Source organism: Vombatus ursinus, unplaced genomic scaffold, assembly GCF_900497805.2.
Source record: "Vombatus ursinus unplaced genomic scaffold, bare-nosed wombat genome assembly UNPS02014791.1, whole genome shotgun sequence".
In the NCBI taxonomy this organism is placed as follows: Eukaryota; Metazoa; Chordata; class Mammalia; order Diprotodontia; family Vombatidae; genus Vombatus; species Vombatus ursinus.
Genome location: NW_020954569.1, coordinates 71,102,850 through 71,122,741, shown reverse-complemented (window position 1 = coordinate 71,122,741; position 19,892 = coordinate 71,102,850).

The window sequence follows — 19,892 nt, the reverse complement described above, 5'->3', positions numbered from 1 at the left end:
CCTTGGAAACAAGGTGATCGAGGGGAAGACAAAGTAGGAAGTGAGGAAGTGAGAATGACCTCGCTCAAAATTGCAGTATGAGGCAGAACCTGGCCTGGCACAAAGACCCAAGTTGGAAATAAGTAGAGATCAATAAATTGAGGAAGATACTGTAATCAAAACAATGATCAACCGTGTCTCTAGAGGACTCCAAAGAATCATGTTTCCCACCTCCTGACAGGGAGGTGATAGCTTCCATATGAAGAAAGAGACACACATTTTTGGACTTGGTCACTGTGTAGATTTGTTTGACTTAACTATACTTATTTCTTATGCACAACTTTTCCTCTCTTTTTTTTAATTGGGGAGAAAATAAGGGAAGAAGAATAATAACAGTGATGCAAAAAAAGAGGGTCATTAAAACATTTTTTTTAATGTACACAGGAGAACAAAAAGTTCTGAAGAAAATACAGATACCATTTTGAAAGTAAAATTTATTTTTTTTTGGAACAAGAAGTATGAAATGGAGACTTGTGGTTTCATATGCAATCTTTGTGTTCTGCTGTATATGTGGAAATGTTCTTTTTTGGCATTTAATTCCATAATTAAAAATAAAACAAATTTAAACATTTTAAATGAATTGGATCATTTCTACGGAGGGAGGCCCCCCTATGTTCTGTAAAACAAGATAGAAATGTCAGCTGTTATTGTTCATTTGCACTTTTGGTGTGCACCTGATAATAAGAAATCCTTACAGCCAGGCTCTGTTGCTAGATAACACTTTAGGAAAAAATCCAGAATCCTTCAGAAAAAGGCTTTTCTGTTACTTTATTGCCTCTACTTATTTCTAAACTTTGTATGTTGTTTCTCAGTCTTTTATTTTCTTCCATCCAACTATTCCTCTGGTTAAAATTCCATTTTGAAAATTCTGGATATGTCCCCTACACTGTTGAAGCATTCAGCCCATTGATTGTAAACCTCAAGATTCTTGTCATCAAAGTCAAACCCTACCTTAGGGATAATAGCCTACTGTATTCTTAACAATACTAGTAGTACAAAGCTGAAGACCTTAGGAAAATGTATTCTATTTTCCATATAACCAACAAATGGACTTGGATAGCTGTTTCTTTATTTCTCGCTTTTATATTATTCTTTTCTTTCAATGTTCCTGAAGCTGTCTTTAACTATAACAATTAAAGTCAGCCTACTCATAAGTCCACTGTTTAAACTTGCAGCCCTCAGTGTTGTACATACTTGGCACTTTCTTTGGTTCACTGCATTTTCAGAAAGCCCTTTAATGACAAAATGACATGAGAACAAGTAGCGATACACACACACATACACACACACACACACACACACACACACACATATCCACACATTCACAGTTATTGACAGGCAGCTGTGACCATTCTATTTCCATAGTGTTTCATATTTATTATCTCACTGGATCCTCCTAACAACCCTGTGCGAGGGCTGTACATTGTGGGAGTGCAATTATTAAAACTCCCATTTTCAAATGTGGAAATCAAGACTCAGATACTTTGTTAAATGAGTGACACATGACAGAGGCAGGATTAGAATCCAAGCCTCTGGATTCTTTCTACTATTTTTTGATTATATTTGATATAGTATTGAGATAGCTACTGGATGTCTGATTTCATTGTTACAGGGAACTCCCAGGTGAGGTCACAGCTTCTTTGTAACCTACACTCTTAAGAGTGTTGCCTAGAGCACTTGGAGGTTAAGTGACTTGGCCAGGGTCACAGTATTAAGGGTAGTGTTTGAATCCAGGTCTTCCTGATTTCAAGGCAAACTCTTGATCCATCACACTACCGATTTTTTTTAAATGTGGTATGTTACTTAATAAATACTAAATATATATATATATTTATATATGCATATGAGTGAGAGGCAGGGTTTGAGTATATATTACATAATATATATGTTTCTCTGTGTATATAGGTTTATATGTATGTACGGTTGTATGTATATGTATGCAAGAATTGCATAGGCAGAACTTTTATATACACATATATACATATATGCTCTATACTTCTCATCCAACTTCAGCATGTGTTCATAACCATAAATAAAACTTGCATATAAACACATACATATTTTTACAACCATTTACAGGCAGTACAATGAACAGTGACAGCCCTTTACGTAGGGCCTTCACTTGTCAATCTAAAAGTCTAAATGAGCCAAGTTTTTCCTAGTGCATAAATCATGCCTGGAATACACAAAAAAAATGGGTAGGGAAAATGAGGACCTTCCAATGTCCTGAAGCAGTACCACAAATGTAAAATACCCTTCCAGGATTGGTGTGTTACTCCTCTTAGCAAAAAGGAAGTGTCTATCCTACCAGCAGGGAGGTCCTTTGGCCCTAGGGAATTCTGAGCCAGAATTCTGAGCACTGAAATGAAGGCAGTCCTGTAGCACTGAGGTGCATAAGCCCAATATAATATGAAGTTACTGTGAATAAACTTTAAGCCCTTGCAAAAGTGTGGAGAGGGAGCCGCACCAATTTGCCATCATTTAAAACTTTGCTTCCTGTTTCAGCATCCAGAGAATATCCCCAAGCCATTTTATAAAAGTTGTACAAATCTCAGTAAAAAATTTACCCTTACAAAAAAGTTCTCTGGCAAATTCTTGGCTGGAAGTCTCTTCTCAAAGGGAGCCAAGACCCAACATGGATAAATGGTTCCTCACCCACTAGCCTCTTCTACTCCTAATCTAATTCTAATTAACAGTCACAGTCTGGAACTTGTAAAACATAAATGAGCAACTATAAAAGCCTCAGAAGTTTGTGGGGAAGAGAAGAGGGGATGATTTGGTTTTTTTTTCCCCCTGATCTGAACCATACACCCTGATTCTCTTGAAAAAAACCCTTTTCAAGCAAGTTAATAAAAAAAAAAAAATTGTGTCTGATACATGCCAGACACTGGCATACAAAGACAAAAGTGAAATAATTTTTGGCATTAAGGAGCTTACATTCTGAGGAGACATGTAGATATATAAGCTTATACTGAGCATATTTTTAAAAATGAACACAAGCGAGTTTTATCATCCCACTCTTCCATGGGCAAAAAGTGGCCACTCAGAAAGGAGCATAGGGGGGTGGAGCCAAGATGGCAGAGGGAAAGCAGTGACTTGCTTGAGCTCTCCCCCCAAACCCCTCCAAATACCTATAAAAAATAGCTCTAAACAAATTCTAAAGCAGCAGAACCCACAAAAAGACAGAGTGAAACAAATTTCCAGCCAAAGACAGCCTGGATGGTTGATCGGAAAGGTATATCACGCTGGTCAGGGAGAGGAGCGCACTTCCACGTGGGTGTGCAGGCTGCAGCGACCTTGGAGTAGGCCTCAGAGGACTGAATCGCGGGCAGCTGTGGCAGTTTCCAGACTTCTCAACCCATTAACACCAAAGACAACTTGGAAGGTCAGTGTGAAAAGTCTGTGACTGCAGTGAGAGAGGAGGTAGGTCTCAGCCGCAAGTCTGAGCGCGGTGCAGGGCCTTGGCTGTTTCCTGAGCTTCCAGTCCACAGACTGAGGGGGAATTGAGTAGCTAATCAGAGGGGGATTGCAGGGATCTCTTTGCCAGTGCTGAGGCAGTAATCTTTTGCTTTACCAGTGCTTGGATCTGGGTCACAGTTCTGAGGGGTGGTCCTGGGGCAAGAAGGAACATTGGTGTAGTGGAACTTGTGGCGGTGGAAAGAAAACACCTCGCCCCTTATCATACCACCTTGGAAAAACTGAAAATTTTCAGATCCCTAGAAGTATCTCTGAAAACAGCTGTACAAACCCCTGAAGCTTGGGACAGTATATTCTCCACATTGGAAGCAGACTTTTACCTTAACAAAGAGTTTAAAACTTAAGTAATTGGCCGGGATCATGAGTAAGCAGTGCAAAAAGAGTTAGACTATATTATCTTACTTTGGTGACAAAGAAAATCAAAACCTACAACCAGAAGAAGACAACGAAGCCAAACCTCTTATATCCAAAGCCTCTAAGAAAAATATGAATCAGTCCCAGGCCTTGGAAGAGCTCATAAGGGATTTTGAGAAGCAAGTAAGAGAAGTAGAGGAAAAACTGAGAGTGATGCAAGAAAATCATGAAAAACAAGTCAATAGCTTGCTAAAGGAGACCCAAAAAACCACTGAGGAAAATAACACCTTAAAAAGTGGCCTAACTCAAGTAACAAAAGAGGTCCAAAAAGCCAATGAGGAGAAGAATGCCCTAAAAAACAAAATTGGACAAATGGAAAAGGAAATCCAAAAGCTTACTGAAGAAAATATTTCCTTAAAAATTAGAATAGAGCAATTGGAAGCTAGTGACTTTATGAGAAATCAAGACACTGTAAAACAAATCCAAAAGAATGAAAAATTAGAAAACAATGTGAAATATCTCATTGGAAAGACAACTAACCTGGAAAATAGATCCAGGAGAGAGAATTTAAAAATTATTGGCCTATCTGAATGTCATGATCAAAAAAAGAGCCTAGACATCATCTTTCAAGAAATTATCCAGGAAAACTGTCCTGATATTTTAGAACCAGAGGGCAAAATAGAAATGCAAAGAATCCACCCATCTCCTCCTGAAAGAGATCCCCAAAGGAAAACTCCTAGGAATATTGTAGCCAAATTCCAGAGTTCTCAGGTCAAGGAGAAAATATTACAAGCAGCCAGAAAGAAACAATTCAAGTATTGTGGAAACACAATCAGGATAACACAAGATTTAGCTGCTTCAAATTAAGGGACCGCAGGGCATGGAATATAATATTCCATAGGGCAAAGGAGATAAGATTACAACCAAGAATCACCTACCCAGCAAAACTGAGTATAATCCTGCAGGGGAAAAATGGTCATTCAGTGAAATAGAGAACTTTCAAGCACCAGAGCTGAATAGAAAATTTGATTTTTAGATACAAGACTTAAGTGGAACATGAAGAGGTAAACAGGAAAGAGAAAATCATAAGAGACTTATTAAGGTTGAACTGTTTATATTCCTGCATGGAAAGATGATATTTGTAACTCATGAGACCTCTGTCAGTATTAAGGTAGTTGGAGGGGAAAAATTGTGTGTATGTATATATAGATACAGATAGATAGTTAGATAGAGAGCACTGGGTGAGTTGAAAATGAAGGGGTCACATCTGGAGAATAAAATTAAGGGGTAAGAGAGGATTATACTGGGAGAAGGAGAAAGGAAGAGGTAGAATGGGGTAAATTATCTCACAAAAAAAAACAGAAAAGAAAAGGCTCTTTCAGTGGAGGGGAAACAGGGGAAGGTGAGAGGGAATGAGTGAATCTTATTCTCATAGGATTTGACTTAAGGAGGGAATAACATACACACTCAGTTGGGTATGGAAATCTGTCTTACACTACAGGAAAATAGGAGGGGAAGGAGACAAGAGAGTAGGGGAATGATAGAGAGGAGGGCAGATTGGGAAAGGGGGTAATCAGAAGCAAATACTTCTGAGGAGGGACAGGGTCAAAAGAAAGAATAGAATAAATGAATGAGCGGGATAGGATTAAGGGAAATAGAGTTAGTTTTTCACAGCATGTCTACTATGGAAGTGTTTTGCATAACTGCACATATATAACCTAGATTTAGTTACTTGCCTTATCAATGAGGGTGGGTGGGGAGGGAGGAAGGAACCCAAAGTTTTAAAAACACATGTTTTAAAAAGAATGTTTTCATATGCAACTGGGAAATAAGAAATACAGGAAATGGGGTACAGAAATCTATCCTGCCCCGCAGGAAAATTGAAGGGGAAGGGGATAAGAGAAGGGGGGGAGAGATAGAAGGGAAGGTAGACTAGGGGAAAGGGTATTCAGAATGCATGCCATCTTGGGGTGGGGGGAGGGGTGAGATGGGGTGAAAATCTGGAACTCAAAGTCTTGTGGAAGTAAATGTTGAAAACAAAAAAATAAACAAAAATTACCATAAAAAAATAAAAAATAAAATAAACGAAAAAAATAAAATAAAACAAAGAAAGGAGCTTATCAGATCCATATATAAAACCATTTTTTGAGATTTTTGAGATAAAACCAGAACTAAACCCCACAAGCAAAAAAAAAGACCAGTCCCATCTGGCCTGAGCAATTTCCTTTCACATTCACCCCCAGCCCCCAGTATATGATGGGGAAATAGGTCTAATTTTTTCTGCCACTTTTTGAGCGCTGCTAAACATTTTTAAAAGAATTTCTTTTAAATAATCTATATGGAACAAACAAAACCAGAATACCTAGCAAATATGTAGCACTTTACCTCCTTAAAGCAATTTTCAGTCAATAGTTAATTAACCCTTCCCAGACTTGTAGGAGGTAAGTGTTTTCAAAAGCTGTTCAGTATTTTTTCTCATGGAAATCTATATCACCAGATTCAAAGCTTGAAGAGACATAAGTGACTCCCTAAACCTCATTTTAATCATGGGGAAACTGAGGCATAATGAGGCAAATTGAAACTATTACCCACCTTTTTTACAATTTAGTTGTACTTCTCTGGAGTTTCTCATCTCTGTTAAGTTTTTATCAAGGTATTACAAGACAAGTAACTGATTGCATTATTGCCTTCAAGGACTAAAGATGATCTTGTCAAAGATTAAAAAGACTTTTTTTCCAATATCCATAAATTTCATCATCATCAAATACTTTCTTGGCATTTCTCTAGCTTAGGCTAGGAATCAGCAAGACAGATTCCAATCCCACTCACTTCAGACATTGAATGATTGTTTGATGCTGGCTATGATTTTTAATTTCTCTGAACCTCACTTTCCTCATCTGTAAAAAGAGGATAATGATATCTTTTTTGTATCTTTCTCGTGAAATTGTTGTGAGCATCAACTAAGAGGATGCATGTAAAGTACTTTGCAAACCTTACAATGCCATGCAAATGTGAGTTATTACTACCACCACTACCACCACAACCATATAAAATTTAAATAACAACAATAAATCTACTTTGCACACTGTCTTCTATATCATTTAGAGCCAATCCCTTCATTGGTCCCTAGGGATTTCCGTTATTAATATTACCCTATCCAGAGAAGTATCTATATAAATCCTTTGTTTTCCTGACTCTAAGTCATTTTCCTGACCATGGCAAAATACTATCTCAACCAGATTCCATGGTAACTCATTTGTGAGAGTCTATGGGAAGTTGCTTTTTCATTTTTTTAATTGAAATAAATTTTATTACTGGTTTCCCCTTGTCTTACCCTCAGAAAACTCATTAGACATAATTCATTCTCTGCTTTCATAATAAAATACCTTTCTCAAAATAGCTGATGCTTGCATCTGGTGATCCTAATCTCCATTAGAGTTTCTCATTGGATATTTAGGTAAGCAAATGAGACTCCCCAGAGTCCCTTCAAGTGCCCTCCTTTGAATGAGTCACATTAGCTACCTATCTGCCAGCCCTACACCACAATGTCCATTTTCAGTAAGAAGGCACACATTCTCATCTCTACCTCTCTGGCTTCTGGCTTCTCTGGCTTCCTTTAAGTCTCAAATAAAATCCCATCTTCTGCATGAAGCCTTTCCCAACCCCTTTTAATTCCAGTGACTTTCCTCTGTTAATTATTTCCTATTTATCTTTTATACAGGTTGTACATATTTGTTTGCATGTTGTTTCCTCCATTAGATTGTGAGCTCCTTGAGGGCAGGCTTGTCTTTTGCCTCTTAGCACAGTACCTGGCACAGAGACAGTGCTTAATAAAGGTTTATTGATTGATTTCACTTCTACTGCAAAATTCCTTTAGTGTTCTTGGGTGGATGCCATCTAGTCTAACTAGTTTACTGTACATTAATCTAATTTGTTTGTGATTTCCTGTGTACTTACCACTGTTTGTTCTAATACTGTTTTCTGAACTGTCTAATTCAAAAGACAATTTAGAAATGGAGCTCCTCCTCAGTAAAGATTAAAGGTTAAATGAGTCTCTGCTGCTGCCTCCTTGTCATTCCCCCTCCTCTGGTAAACCTTTTAAAAACTCAAGCAGTTGATTCTCTGACTGTCTTTGTCTGATCTTTATTCCTCTTAATACCTGACCAAGAATCAGAAAAAAACAAAACCAAAAACTATATAGTCTCAGAGTTAGAACCTTGGAGAGCACATCCAGTCCCTTCAACTTTCTAGTACAAATGTGTTTCTAGTTTGCTTCTGATATAACATAACTCTGCAGCTTCTTTAGACAGCTTCTTTCTTTACAGATAGCTATGATATTGAGCAGGAGAAGATCTGTTAATTCCTCTGGTTCAGTTTCCTTAGCTACAAAAGGAGAGGATTAGACTTTGATCTCTAAAGTCCCTTCTAGCCCTGATATTCTTATGCTAAACATTTGCAGTTTAACCTTAGTGGTTTGTTGTTGTTGTTGTTGTTGTTGTTGTTTTGTTTTGTTTTGTTTTTCTTTATGCCTGCACATTTGCAGCTCAGGAGTGCCTTTTATCTGTTCTGACAATTTTGCCTGCAAGGGTCTGATGGAGTCATGAATGACTAATCCTGTGTTGCCTCATGAGTGAAGATGAGTGCTATTTCTTTGCTCTATAGCATTCTCTCTAATGTGGAATGTGTGTTTTTATGATTGTTTTCCAGGATTAAAACCATTGTCAGTGTTGGTTAAGGAAAATTAAGTATCACAGAAGGAAAGAGAAGGGTCTTCCGCTTGCATTCTGTTCCTGTTTTGAAATGTGTGAATTGCTACTCTGTGGTGGTTACATAAACATTTACATAGCACCTAAGACTTTTGTGTGCATTCCTCAATTCTGTGCCCAGTGTTGAGTATGTGATACCTTAGAGATGCATGTTCATTTATCTCTGATGAGTTTGAATGTTAAGAGACATACAATTGCTGATTAAGACATAAATCCATTCATCCATTTCAGAAACACTGATGAAAGGATTCTGAAAAAACAATATCAAATTTAGAACAACACTGAAAATAAACAGAAGAACTAGCAGTTAGGTGAAAATGACTGATTTGCAAAGTAAAAGAATCCAGCAAAAAACAGAGTCCAAACAGACTGGGAAAATAAGTGGCAGATTTCCTTTAAGCTTTGGCTTCCTTTTGGAGGAAGCAGGGGTTTCTGCCAGTGTTACAGAATCCATTCTTGCAATGACTTGTTAAAGTATGGAGAGACAGAGAGGTGTTATCACCATTTTTTTTCAGATAGAGAAACTGAGGGGTAAAGATAGTTTTGGTGAATTGCACTGCATCTTTGGAGCAAAGCTACAGGTCTTTTCAGCCTAAACTGAAATGATGGAGTCATTGCTTCAAAATGCTTAGAGATGACACTCATTGAGTACAATTCTAACCACAGCTGCAGGGAATAATTATGAGGATTTACAATTGCAGTAGAGCAAATGTCTCATTGTTCCATTTAAATCAACAACCTTAAGAGGCAGCTAGGGCACAGGTGTATGTGTGTGTGTGTGTGTGTGTGTGTTTTGCCCAGTTCTGTGATTTTGGTTAATGTAGGAAACTTGAAGTATGAAAATTCTTTCAGTTAATATAGATTGATAACTGTTCTGTAACTTGAGAGTTGAATGGGTCACTAAAAAACTGTAATTCATCAATAGTCACACAACATAGCCACTGTGTCTCAGAGGAAGGACCTGAAAATCTTCCTGACTTTAAGCCTATATACCAATATACCAAGCTGCCTCTCAGCATAAGCATTAATATTCTCATCTTAGAGATGAAGACACCGAAAACAAGAAAAGTTGTGATTGACACATAGCAAATAAGTAGCAAAGCCCAGTGGTCCAGCACAAAGGCACAAGTTGTATTACACTAGGACACCAAACACATTTCAGTGCACACTTCTCAGCACCAAGAAATGGTCATGGATATCATTTGTAAGTACATGAGGGTACTGACAGTATTTTCCTAGAATCACCTTGGAAGGATACAACAAGAAATGTGAATAAAAGCTGAGGGTGAACAATTTTGTGATGGTAGGGAAGCCACAGTCATGGAGAAGGTGAGATGTGGGAAGTCCTTTCCTGTACTACCCGGGAGGGCAAGTTATATATTACATTCATTCACTACACATTACTTCAGTACTTCCATATCCAAGGAGATTCTAGGGATGGGGGAGGGATCTTAGGTTCTTATAATCTAGTGGGAGAGATGAGAAGTCATCTAGTTCAATGCCTTCCTTTTACAAATAAGGAAATTAAGGGAACAGAAGAAATGACTTGTCCAAGGTCACATAGGTAATAAATAACAGAGCCAGGATATTAACCCAGGCCTTCTGTCTCCAAAAGCCAGCCCTCTTTACACTATACCACACTAAGGTGCCTCTCTATAAACATATGCTTAAGTTACTATAATACAAAACATTATATACGCATTGAAAGGCACAAAACAAGTGATATAAGAGATCTGAGTAAAGACAGATTATTTACAATATTTGTACTGAGAAGGATCTAGTCCAACTCCCTCATGGTGCAACTAAAGTCCAGAAAGTGATTGGCCCCAAAATTACGATAGCAGAGCTGGGACCACAATTCTTGTACCCTGTGTCTATCTCCTAGTCTAATATTCTTATCAGAAATAATAATATTAACAAATAGTTTATATTTATATTCACATAACTTTTTATTGCAAGACTCCCTTTATATATGAATTCATTTGATTCCACTATGCTTTGTCATAGTAATCACTTTTCAATTTCAAAGCAAATACAGAAACCTGAAATCTAGAGATGTTAAGGTCAGTTCTGCACAAAGCAAAACTTCATGGATTTTCATCTCAACCACTCAAACCAAACAAAAGGCAACCACTGGCTAGAACAAAATCAGATTGAATTCCAATGACAATTCCTTCAAGTTCCCCTCAGACTGTTTACTTACAGACCTATTAGGCTGGAAAGAATCACAAGAAGTCATTGAGCCAATCCCCCTGCCTCCAGCAACTATCACATTTAAACAAACCCCAGACAGAGAATGACCTCCCTAAGTGGGAAAAAAAAATCAACAAAAGTAGCAAAGAGCACATAAGCACCACTACCTGCTTCACTCAGTGTTTGCTAAAACGTCTAACTACTAGACTAGAACAAACCCTTAAAAGAAAAGGGGAGGAGGAAGGAACCAAGATGATCCAATCAATACCTATGTGGCCCTCAGCAGCCCCCAAAGGGCCTTGCTTATGAAAAGAGTCATCAGTAATCTTCACAGAAACTCCCCTATCAGGCCCAGGTCTTTCTAGATAACAGTCAATTTCAACGATCTTACATCAATGCAAACTTCCTGCTGCTTCGGATTCAAAAGATCTCTTCAGCTTCTCAAGTTAGACAAGCTGTGCCCAATCAATGTTCATTATAGGAGGCTTTTGGCAACTGAGAGAAACTCACAGAGTTGGGCTGGGATTGTTAACCCAACCTGACACCGAACACTAGATCATAGGGCAAAGTGGGTTGAAGAGAAAGGAAATAGGTTTCATCAAAAGTAGCCAAGTCAATGTGGGAGTTTTCAATTGAGGGGTGGGGTTGGGTGAAGGGTGGAGAATCTTACTCTTTCAGTCCTTTTTAAGATGCTTCCTAGTGAGACTGGAGAAGTCTTTGAAAAGCAATAAAGACATTTTAATGAGAATCAATTGAAAGTAAGTTTATAAATGGTAGCTGAGATCCCTATCAAATTCTAGAATCCCTTAGGTCTGGGAAAGAAAAAAGTAAGAGTTGAATTAAGAAGTGATTAATTTGTGTTGATATGTTAATATTAATTAATATATATTATTAATACACAACACTAAAATCTTTAATTTTTTTCTTCAAATTATTTTTCTTACAAATGTACACACACATTAATAGTTGATATTAACTTTTTTCTCTTTTGATCAATTTTGTAGGAAATGTAATTGCCAAAAAGCAATTTGCTACTGTTTTTTTAAACTGAATTTCAGCAACAGTGTATTTTTTTTCTTTTTAAGGTGGTTTCTCATTATTTATTAAAAGATCCAGTGGGCTTAAAAGAATCAGGAGAGTTCATTGAGGCAATCCCTTTGCCTATAGATAATACCCTATTTAAACAAGTCTCAGCAGATTGGAAGAGACCCCAAGTGTTCTAAAACTTAAAGTTCTATCCTCAGTTCTAGAACTGCCTTGGTGATGAAGCATTAGACCAGGGTTATAAGAAATAAAATTTGTCCTTTTGTCTGGGTGGGAAACATCTGACTGGAGGACAGAGTAGTGATGATGGACTTATCAGGAACCTGGGCTTCTTCCCTGCCCTAAGACTTTTTGCTCCTCCCACTTTCTCTAGGCTATTCCCCCAACCACCTTTTGGTCTAACAGCAGAAAATCCCTAGCCACTATTAAAGGAAAAACAAAATATAACAAACTATGCAAGGACTTGGCAAAATAGACAATTCTATCTACTCTTGTAATAACTACTTGGCCTTGGAAAGGGGCCCTTCAGTTTTGACTAAAAAGACTTCTTTTGCAATTGTAAAACTATTTGGACACTGCCCCTTGTCTCTTGCCCTTGAACAGAGAGTTGTTGTTTTTGTTGTTGTTTTTAAACTTACTCTGATAATAAATTCCTCCACTTGAATTATAAATACTCCTCTTTTCTCCTTTTTCTTAGTCCTTTAAATGACCCCCCCTTCTTTCTCTATCCCTTTTTCTTCTGTGAAATGTTTTGCTGTAAAATGCTATGTAGTTTAAGAGAGCCTGAAACATTACCAAAACCAAATGTGTAACCTATGAAACAAACTGGAGTTGCTATCACTGATATCAGCTAGAGAGTACAATGGCTAGAGTGGCTGAAGTCAGGAAGGCCTGAGTCCAAGCTGACCTCAGACATGTATCATCTGTGTGACCCTAGATAAGTCACTTAACTGTCCGTTTTCTCAGCTGTAAAATGAGGATCTTAATAGTACATCCCTAATAGGGTTATTGTGAAGATTAAATTAGATATGTGTAAAGCACTTAGTCCAGTAACTGGCACATAGTAGGTACTTAATAAATGATTGTTTCTTTCCTTCCTAAGAATACTAATAAATTTCTTTGCTTTCACCTTGTCCTTGCAGTCTTCCTATCCCTGTTGACAGATATACCTCTCCTGAGTGATGCCATTCCTCTCGCGAAGGAAAATTCCCTGAGAGCCACTTAACCCAATCATCTTGGAAAAGTTAACCTGGGAAGACTTTTCATAAAAATTAGGACTATCCCCTCACTTTACCAGTAAAGTATGGCAGTGTACTATCACATTTTATCTGCCCCAATTTATCTTTCATTATGTAGTAATGCCAGTGGTAATCACCCTTTGCAGTAGTCAGGTGTCTCCTCACTGACTGCCAGATATTGCCATGGTCATCTCAATTTCACACTTTTGGGCCTGCTTTTCCTTATTTGTAATTTTCTTCTCTATCTTCTCTATTCTCAAGGCATAATTGGAGTCACCACCTCTAAGATACTTTACAAGGAGACACACTGATGCTTCCACTTTCCCTACCTTTTATTATCTTTCTTCACCTAATTTGCCCTTTAATGAAAAATAAATAAAAATTTCAGGAAAGACATGTTGAACATGAAACCATCAAGAAGAAAGCTATGGCTGGATATGTTAAGAAACTAACTGGCATCTTGAAGTCAAAATTAAATGGAAGAACACATTTAAAACAATTAACACATATATAATAATCTTAATGCAAAATTTCAGAACTACAATATATATCATAACAAATTTAGAAAATATTCTACTCAAAACTGATATAATATTGATAAAGCACAAGAATCATCACTGAAGAGAGCTATAAAAGACTAACAATTTCTCACCAAAAACAAGTAAGAGAGTTGATAGACATTTTCAGAACACATAATAAGCATGCAAATGATCTGCAGAAGAAGGAGCAAACATCACTTCAAGGCTGACAAAGGGTGTATTCTATTGACTTGTTTAATATAATCTAGAGTGACTTACCTCCTATTGGGGCCTATTAATAGGATAAGATCCAAGAGGTGAATTCAAAGGTACTCTATAAGACTTCCAAACAAATACAACCAATATATAAAGGCGGGAGATGTGAAACAAATTGCTGAGTCACATGGATTTCTTTTTGGTAACAGGGACTTCTATTATGGCAGTTCAGGACCAAGACCTTACAATTCAGGATCACAAATTATATAGAAAAGGTTTATCCTTAAGGAGCCAAGACTTATCAATCAATGCAGATTATGTAAGAAAATTGTGGAAACTATGCTTTTACTGCTGACTTCAAAAGTTAGCACCTTCAAATATTTACCAAAACATGAAATAATGGCAAGAACCATACAGCAGAAACTCATTCCTTTCCACAGCCAGACAGACAACAATCCCCATTCCATAAATATGGACCTCAAAATATCCCTGACAACTAAACTTATAAACTATACCAGAATTGGGCCATTGTCAGAGACCAAACTATTGCCCACTGAATTTTCAGTTCTGAACTTGGAATAATGGGATGAGTTCAAATCTTGACCCTATCAATTAAGACTTTGTGAACTTAAACAAGTCACTGAACTTATGTGGATCAGGTTTTCCTAAACCGTAAAATGGGGGGTTGTACTACATTCCTCTACATTTCCTTCCAGCTGTAGACATTGGGGGAGCAAGCATGATAGTGGTCTTCAAGCATCTGAAGGGACGTCAAGTGAAAGAAAGATTAGATGTTGTACTTGGGACCAGAGATCAGAAAATATCAGTGGGAGATAGTTGTGAAGATGTGCATGTAGAGGAAAACTTCCTAATCATGAGATATATCCAAAAGTGGAATGGGCTGCCTCAGGTCATAGAATATTTCCCTTCACTGAAGGTAGTTAAGCAAGGGCTAGATGGCTACCTATTCATTATGTAACCAAAGGAACCTATATCAGGCAACAAGCTGACCTAGATGACCTCTGAACTCTCTTCCAACAGTGAGATTCTACGACTCTCTAAGGTAGTGCGTTGCCATGTTCCCTGTCACTAGAAATATTCAAATGTGAGCTGGATCACTGTTTTCTAGTTATAAAATAGAAAAAAAATTTTGCATTTTTGGAAGGTATGATTAAAGAACCTATCAGTTGAGCCATGACTAGCAACGTTTGTGGTTGTAGCAAATTACACAAATGTGCCCTTAAATATTTCTGGGTTCACTAACTCAGAAGAGATTAATTTGTGTTGGGGATGGGGAATGGAGTGGAATGGGTCATTCGGTAACTTTCTATTTCAACTAATTATTCTTTCTAACTCATTGATAAGTTTAGTTGTTTCTATGTGGCTTAAATGACTGTGAATGTTATCAGAACCTTCTACGTTTCATTGCCCTCAGGCAAAGCTTCAAATTGCCCCCTTCCTTTAGTTATGGCTCTTCTTGTAAGATCCTTTCCAACTTCAAGATTTTGATTTATATAATATTTTACACATATTATCTCATTTGATCTCATAATAATCAACTTATATGATGTCTAGGAAAAGCATCATTTTATTTCCATCTGAAAAATGAAGAAACTTAGGTACATAGAGTTAAGTAACTTGTTTACTTAGTTAATGTATGTCAGATGCTAAACTAGAATCCAAGAATCCTGACTCTCAGCTCTTTCCTGGACCATAGTTATTCATTTACTCCCAAGATTCCTTAGCAATTCCAACTATGCTTGACAACATTCCTGATCATCTTAACTGAACTAAGATGTTTTCTGAAGCCTGATGGGAGATATTTGGAACTCTCTGCAGCTTTGCTTTTTAAGGGAGAGAAGTGTAGAGTGATCCCCAGAGGCAGCACAGGATACAAAAAAAGGTAAATAAGGAACTCTGAAGGGTGACCTCCTGTCCCTGATTGCTACTTTCATGTTCTCACTCAAAAATAATGAGGGATCTGGAAATAGAAACAGAACCAATCAATTATACGTTCCATTAATTAGTCTGAGCTGAACCTGGTTTGAATGCAAACTTCCCAATGAGCTTTTGGGTCCCTCACTAGATCTTAAACAGAAAAATAAATTGCTGGAGAAAAGAGCATTTAAGATAGCCCAAGTTAGACAAGTGTCACATTTACATAAGAAGAACAAATAGTGAGGGTTGAGCATTTCTCTTGGGTTTTTGTCTTTAATCAAAGACCAGGCTCCAGAATTCTCCTTTCCTACCTCAACAATTGATGCTGTCATACACATTACATCTCCACTTTAGGCATCTCTGATGTTTAACTATGTTGACAGAAAAAAAAAAAAATAGAATGCTGACCTTAGGCTTTTGACAGTTAAGATAGAATGTGGAAAGCCTGAAAGAAACACAATGCAAGTGTCCCTTTCAAAACTTTCTTCAATTTTCTTTGCCAAAGGCACTCAAACAATAATCATCCAACAAATACATATGATTTGACCACCCATCATAACAGTACTTCATTTTTTGGTGCCTAAAGTTTTTCAAAGATTATTCCCTGGGAGGTTGGTGCTATAAGTTTTTTTCTTCCAATTTTACAAATAAGGGAATCAAGGTCTGAGGTTTGGCTAAGGTCATGTAGCCAACAAGTGATTCAAACCAGGGTCCCGTAATTCCCGGCTCAACACTCTTCATATTGTACAATGCTAGCTCACTTTGTGTCCCTCACTCTTAATTTTTTAAGGAACCTCTTTAATTGCTTAGCTAACACTCATCTGTTTTTTTTGTTTGTTTTACCTTTGGTATAGATGGTCAACTCAACAGGTCAAGTCAATGAGCATTTATTAAGGATTGTGCCAGGCACTGGGCTAAGAACTGGGGATATGAATGAAAGCAGAAAGACAGATAGTACATAAATGATATAAAAGGAGAACTGGACTTGAGTCTGATGATCTCCATTTCAATCTCAGTCCTAATTTTTACTAATCATGTGACCTTGATCGTTTGATTCCAAGCAAGTTAGTTAAGTTTTTTGAGCCACATTTCCCTCAGGTATATTAATGGAAATAATTCCAATCACCATCAGTGCATAATGCTTTGTCAAAAACGTGCCCTCGTATACTGCTAATTGTTGCATTATTCCCGGGCTTGAGACTTCTCCTTGCGGTTGGGGGAAGTAGAAAGGTAGAAGGTATCAGTTTCATTTCATGAAAATCTGCTAAATTCCCTGGTTCTGTAAAAATGTGTACAAAATGTTGATTGTGAAGAAGAAAGTGGACACAATTTGGTTAATAATACTTGGTCAATAGAGAAAGGTCCAATAGTAATGCTCACAACCCAACCTCTGCTCTATATACATTTGTGTAAAATATATTATTTACCTCACAAGGTTTTTATGAGAAAATGCATAAAAAATCTAGAAGATTATAGAAATAAAAATTATGATTATTATTACTATTACAACTATTAATATGATTATGACTTCAACTCTTCCTACTACTATAATTACTACTATATTCTGTGGGCTTAGCGTTGGAAAAAGTTTGTAGTTCATTTTCTTTGTCATCTGACCTGATCATCTCATTTTTTGCCCTCAGCTTTCATCTGTCCTCATATAGATCCTATATGGGTTTGAGGGCAGAAGTAATTGAGGGAATGGTGTGAGTCCTAGAGACATCCCCCATTTGTTCTAACACTGTTTAAAGAGGCACCATCCTGTGTGCTTCTAAACAGGAAGAGATTCTAGTGGGAATGCCTTCTAAAGCTAGACCTAACAGATCCCACAGTTATGATATCACTGAATTTTCTTTCCCCATCTTCAGAATACTGTGGTTGGATATTTCCATGAATCAAGCCTATGCATAGCAAGATCAATCTAGGAACAGGGAAAAAAAAAAAAAAACTTTCAACACCAAAAATACTGTATTCAGGAAATGACAACTTCTTAATACAATTGAGATTAGTTATATTGTTTGTATAAAGAAAATAGAATCCTGCCACTTGAATATCCCATCATACATTTCAAATTTGCAGTATTTAAAGGTTCAAAGTTGGTAGATGGTAGACATATACAAGAGAAACACCCTAATATGTATTCTCTGTAGCAAAATCTGCTTTGATTCATCAAAAATGAACATCAATCTTTCCCTTCTATATTTATCATTTCTTTCTCCATATTTATCATTTTTGCACACCATGTTATTGGTATTGTGAAATTAAGTCTCATAATCTCCAACACTACATTCATGATATAGAACAAATTAAGAGGAAAATGCTTGAGAGATACTGGCAACATGAAATCATGAATAGAGTGATAGACTTGGTCTCAGGACAGCACCAAAATCCTGCCTCTGATTCGTACTAGCTATAAAGCCAAAGGAAAGAGATTTAACCTCCCTGAGTCTGCATTGGTTCCTAATGATATAGTATTGTTATAAGACAGACAGGCAACAACATGGTTAAATCTCATCGAAAACTTGAAGATTTTATATCAGTTTCAGTAATTACTACTAACCACATACTGTTTGTTGTTTTCTGTCTGAGAGACAGTCAGTTGAAGACTTCTCAGAAGCAAGAGATAGAAAACTCTGGTTAGTCTACCTGATGCAATTCTCTCCCCACCATTGTCCATACTTCATCCACTTATCAAAGTGATCCTTCTAACTAAGGCACCAGTCTGACCACGCCACTCCTTTATTCAATAAATTCCACTGGCTCTCTATCATATATGTATTTATACATAAATGCATACATATAAATATATGTATGTTTATCTCTCTATATAGTATTGGTATAAAATCTTTCTCTTCTAATCAAATTTAAGAGAAGAAATCTGTCATAATAAACAAAGAGATGCCCTTGGATTCAAGAAGATCTCAGTTGAAGTCCTTCTTCTGAGTATATTACTCCAGTCAAGTCCCTTAAACCTCTTAACTCACTGAGTAACTCTCCAGGACGATAAGTCACAAAGAACTTCTATACCTCCACCAGTGGGTAGTTCCCAGTGAAATCACATATCCTGACAAAAAGAAAATAAAATTCAAATTTAAGAACAGTGGTATGTTTGGTGATCCAGAAAGGACTGGAGATTTTATAAGGAAAAGAAACTGAATTCTGATTACAATGAGGCAAAACTTCATTTAAAAATTCCTTATGTTCATTTCCCCTTACAAATAATATTTAGGCTTCCTGTTTCCAACCCAAGCAGACCATCCACCCATATCTCCAAGGAGACAGGGTAAGGGGCCCTCTTTGGCAGATGAAAGGTCAAGGGAGCTAATGAGCTTTCTGGTATCAGTAGAAGGAATCTTCATAAATGGTGCAGGCTGCCATTTGGTAACAATGTGTGAAGAAATGAAAAGATAACATTGCCATTAGAAGAAGCAGGAGGGAAATGAAATGCAAAATAATCTTATCTAAACTCTTGGTGATATGGTGGAATTGAGGACCTCAGACAGACATAATAATAATAATTCACATTTCTATAGGACATTAATATTTGCAAAGTGATTGTCTCCTAACATTGGCCATAGGTAGTGTGAGTTCTATTATTATCCCCACCTAATAGTTTGGGAAATTGAGAATGAAAAGTGAAGTGACTCATACAACATCAAATTTCTAATACATAAAAAGCTGAAATTCAAACCCAGGTCTCCTAAATTCAGGACTAGTGTGCTTATCATTAGACTCCTACTGCCAGCACGTGAGTATATTAGAATAGTAGCCAAGAGATCAAACATAAACCTAAATCAATGGATGCATCTCTTCTTAAAATTCTTTAAGAGGTAGATTCAAACAGTAAACTAAAGTTTTCCCTGTGCTCAACCATTGTTTCTATCTGTAAAGGAGAAGGAAATGGCAAACCACTCCAGTATGTTTGCCAAGAAAACCCCATGGTCATTATGGTCCACAGGGAAGAGTCAGATATGATGGAAGAACTGAATGACAGCAACTAGGTTAAAAATCTAAAATCATAGGTAGATATAGAAACAAATAGATATATCCATTTCCTTAGATGATAGATAGATAGATAGATAGATAGATAGATAGATAGATAGATAGAT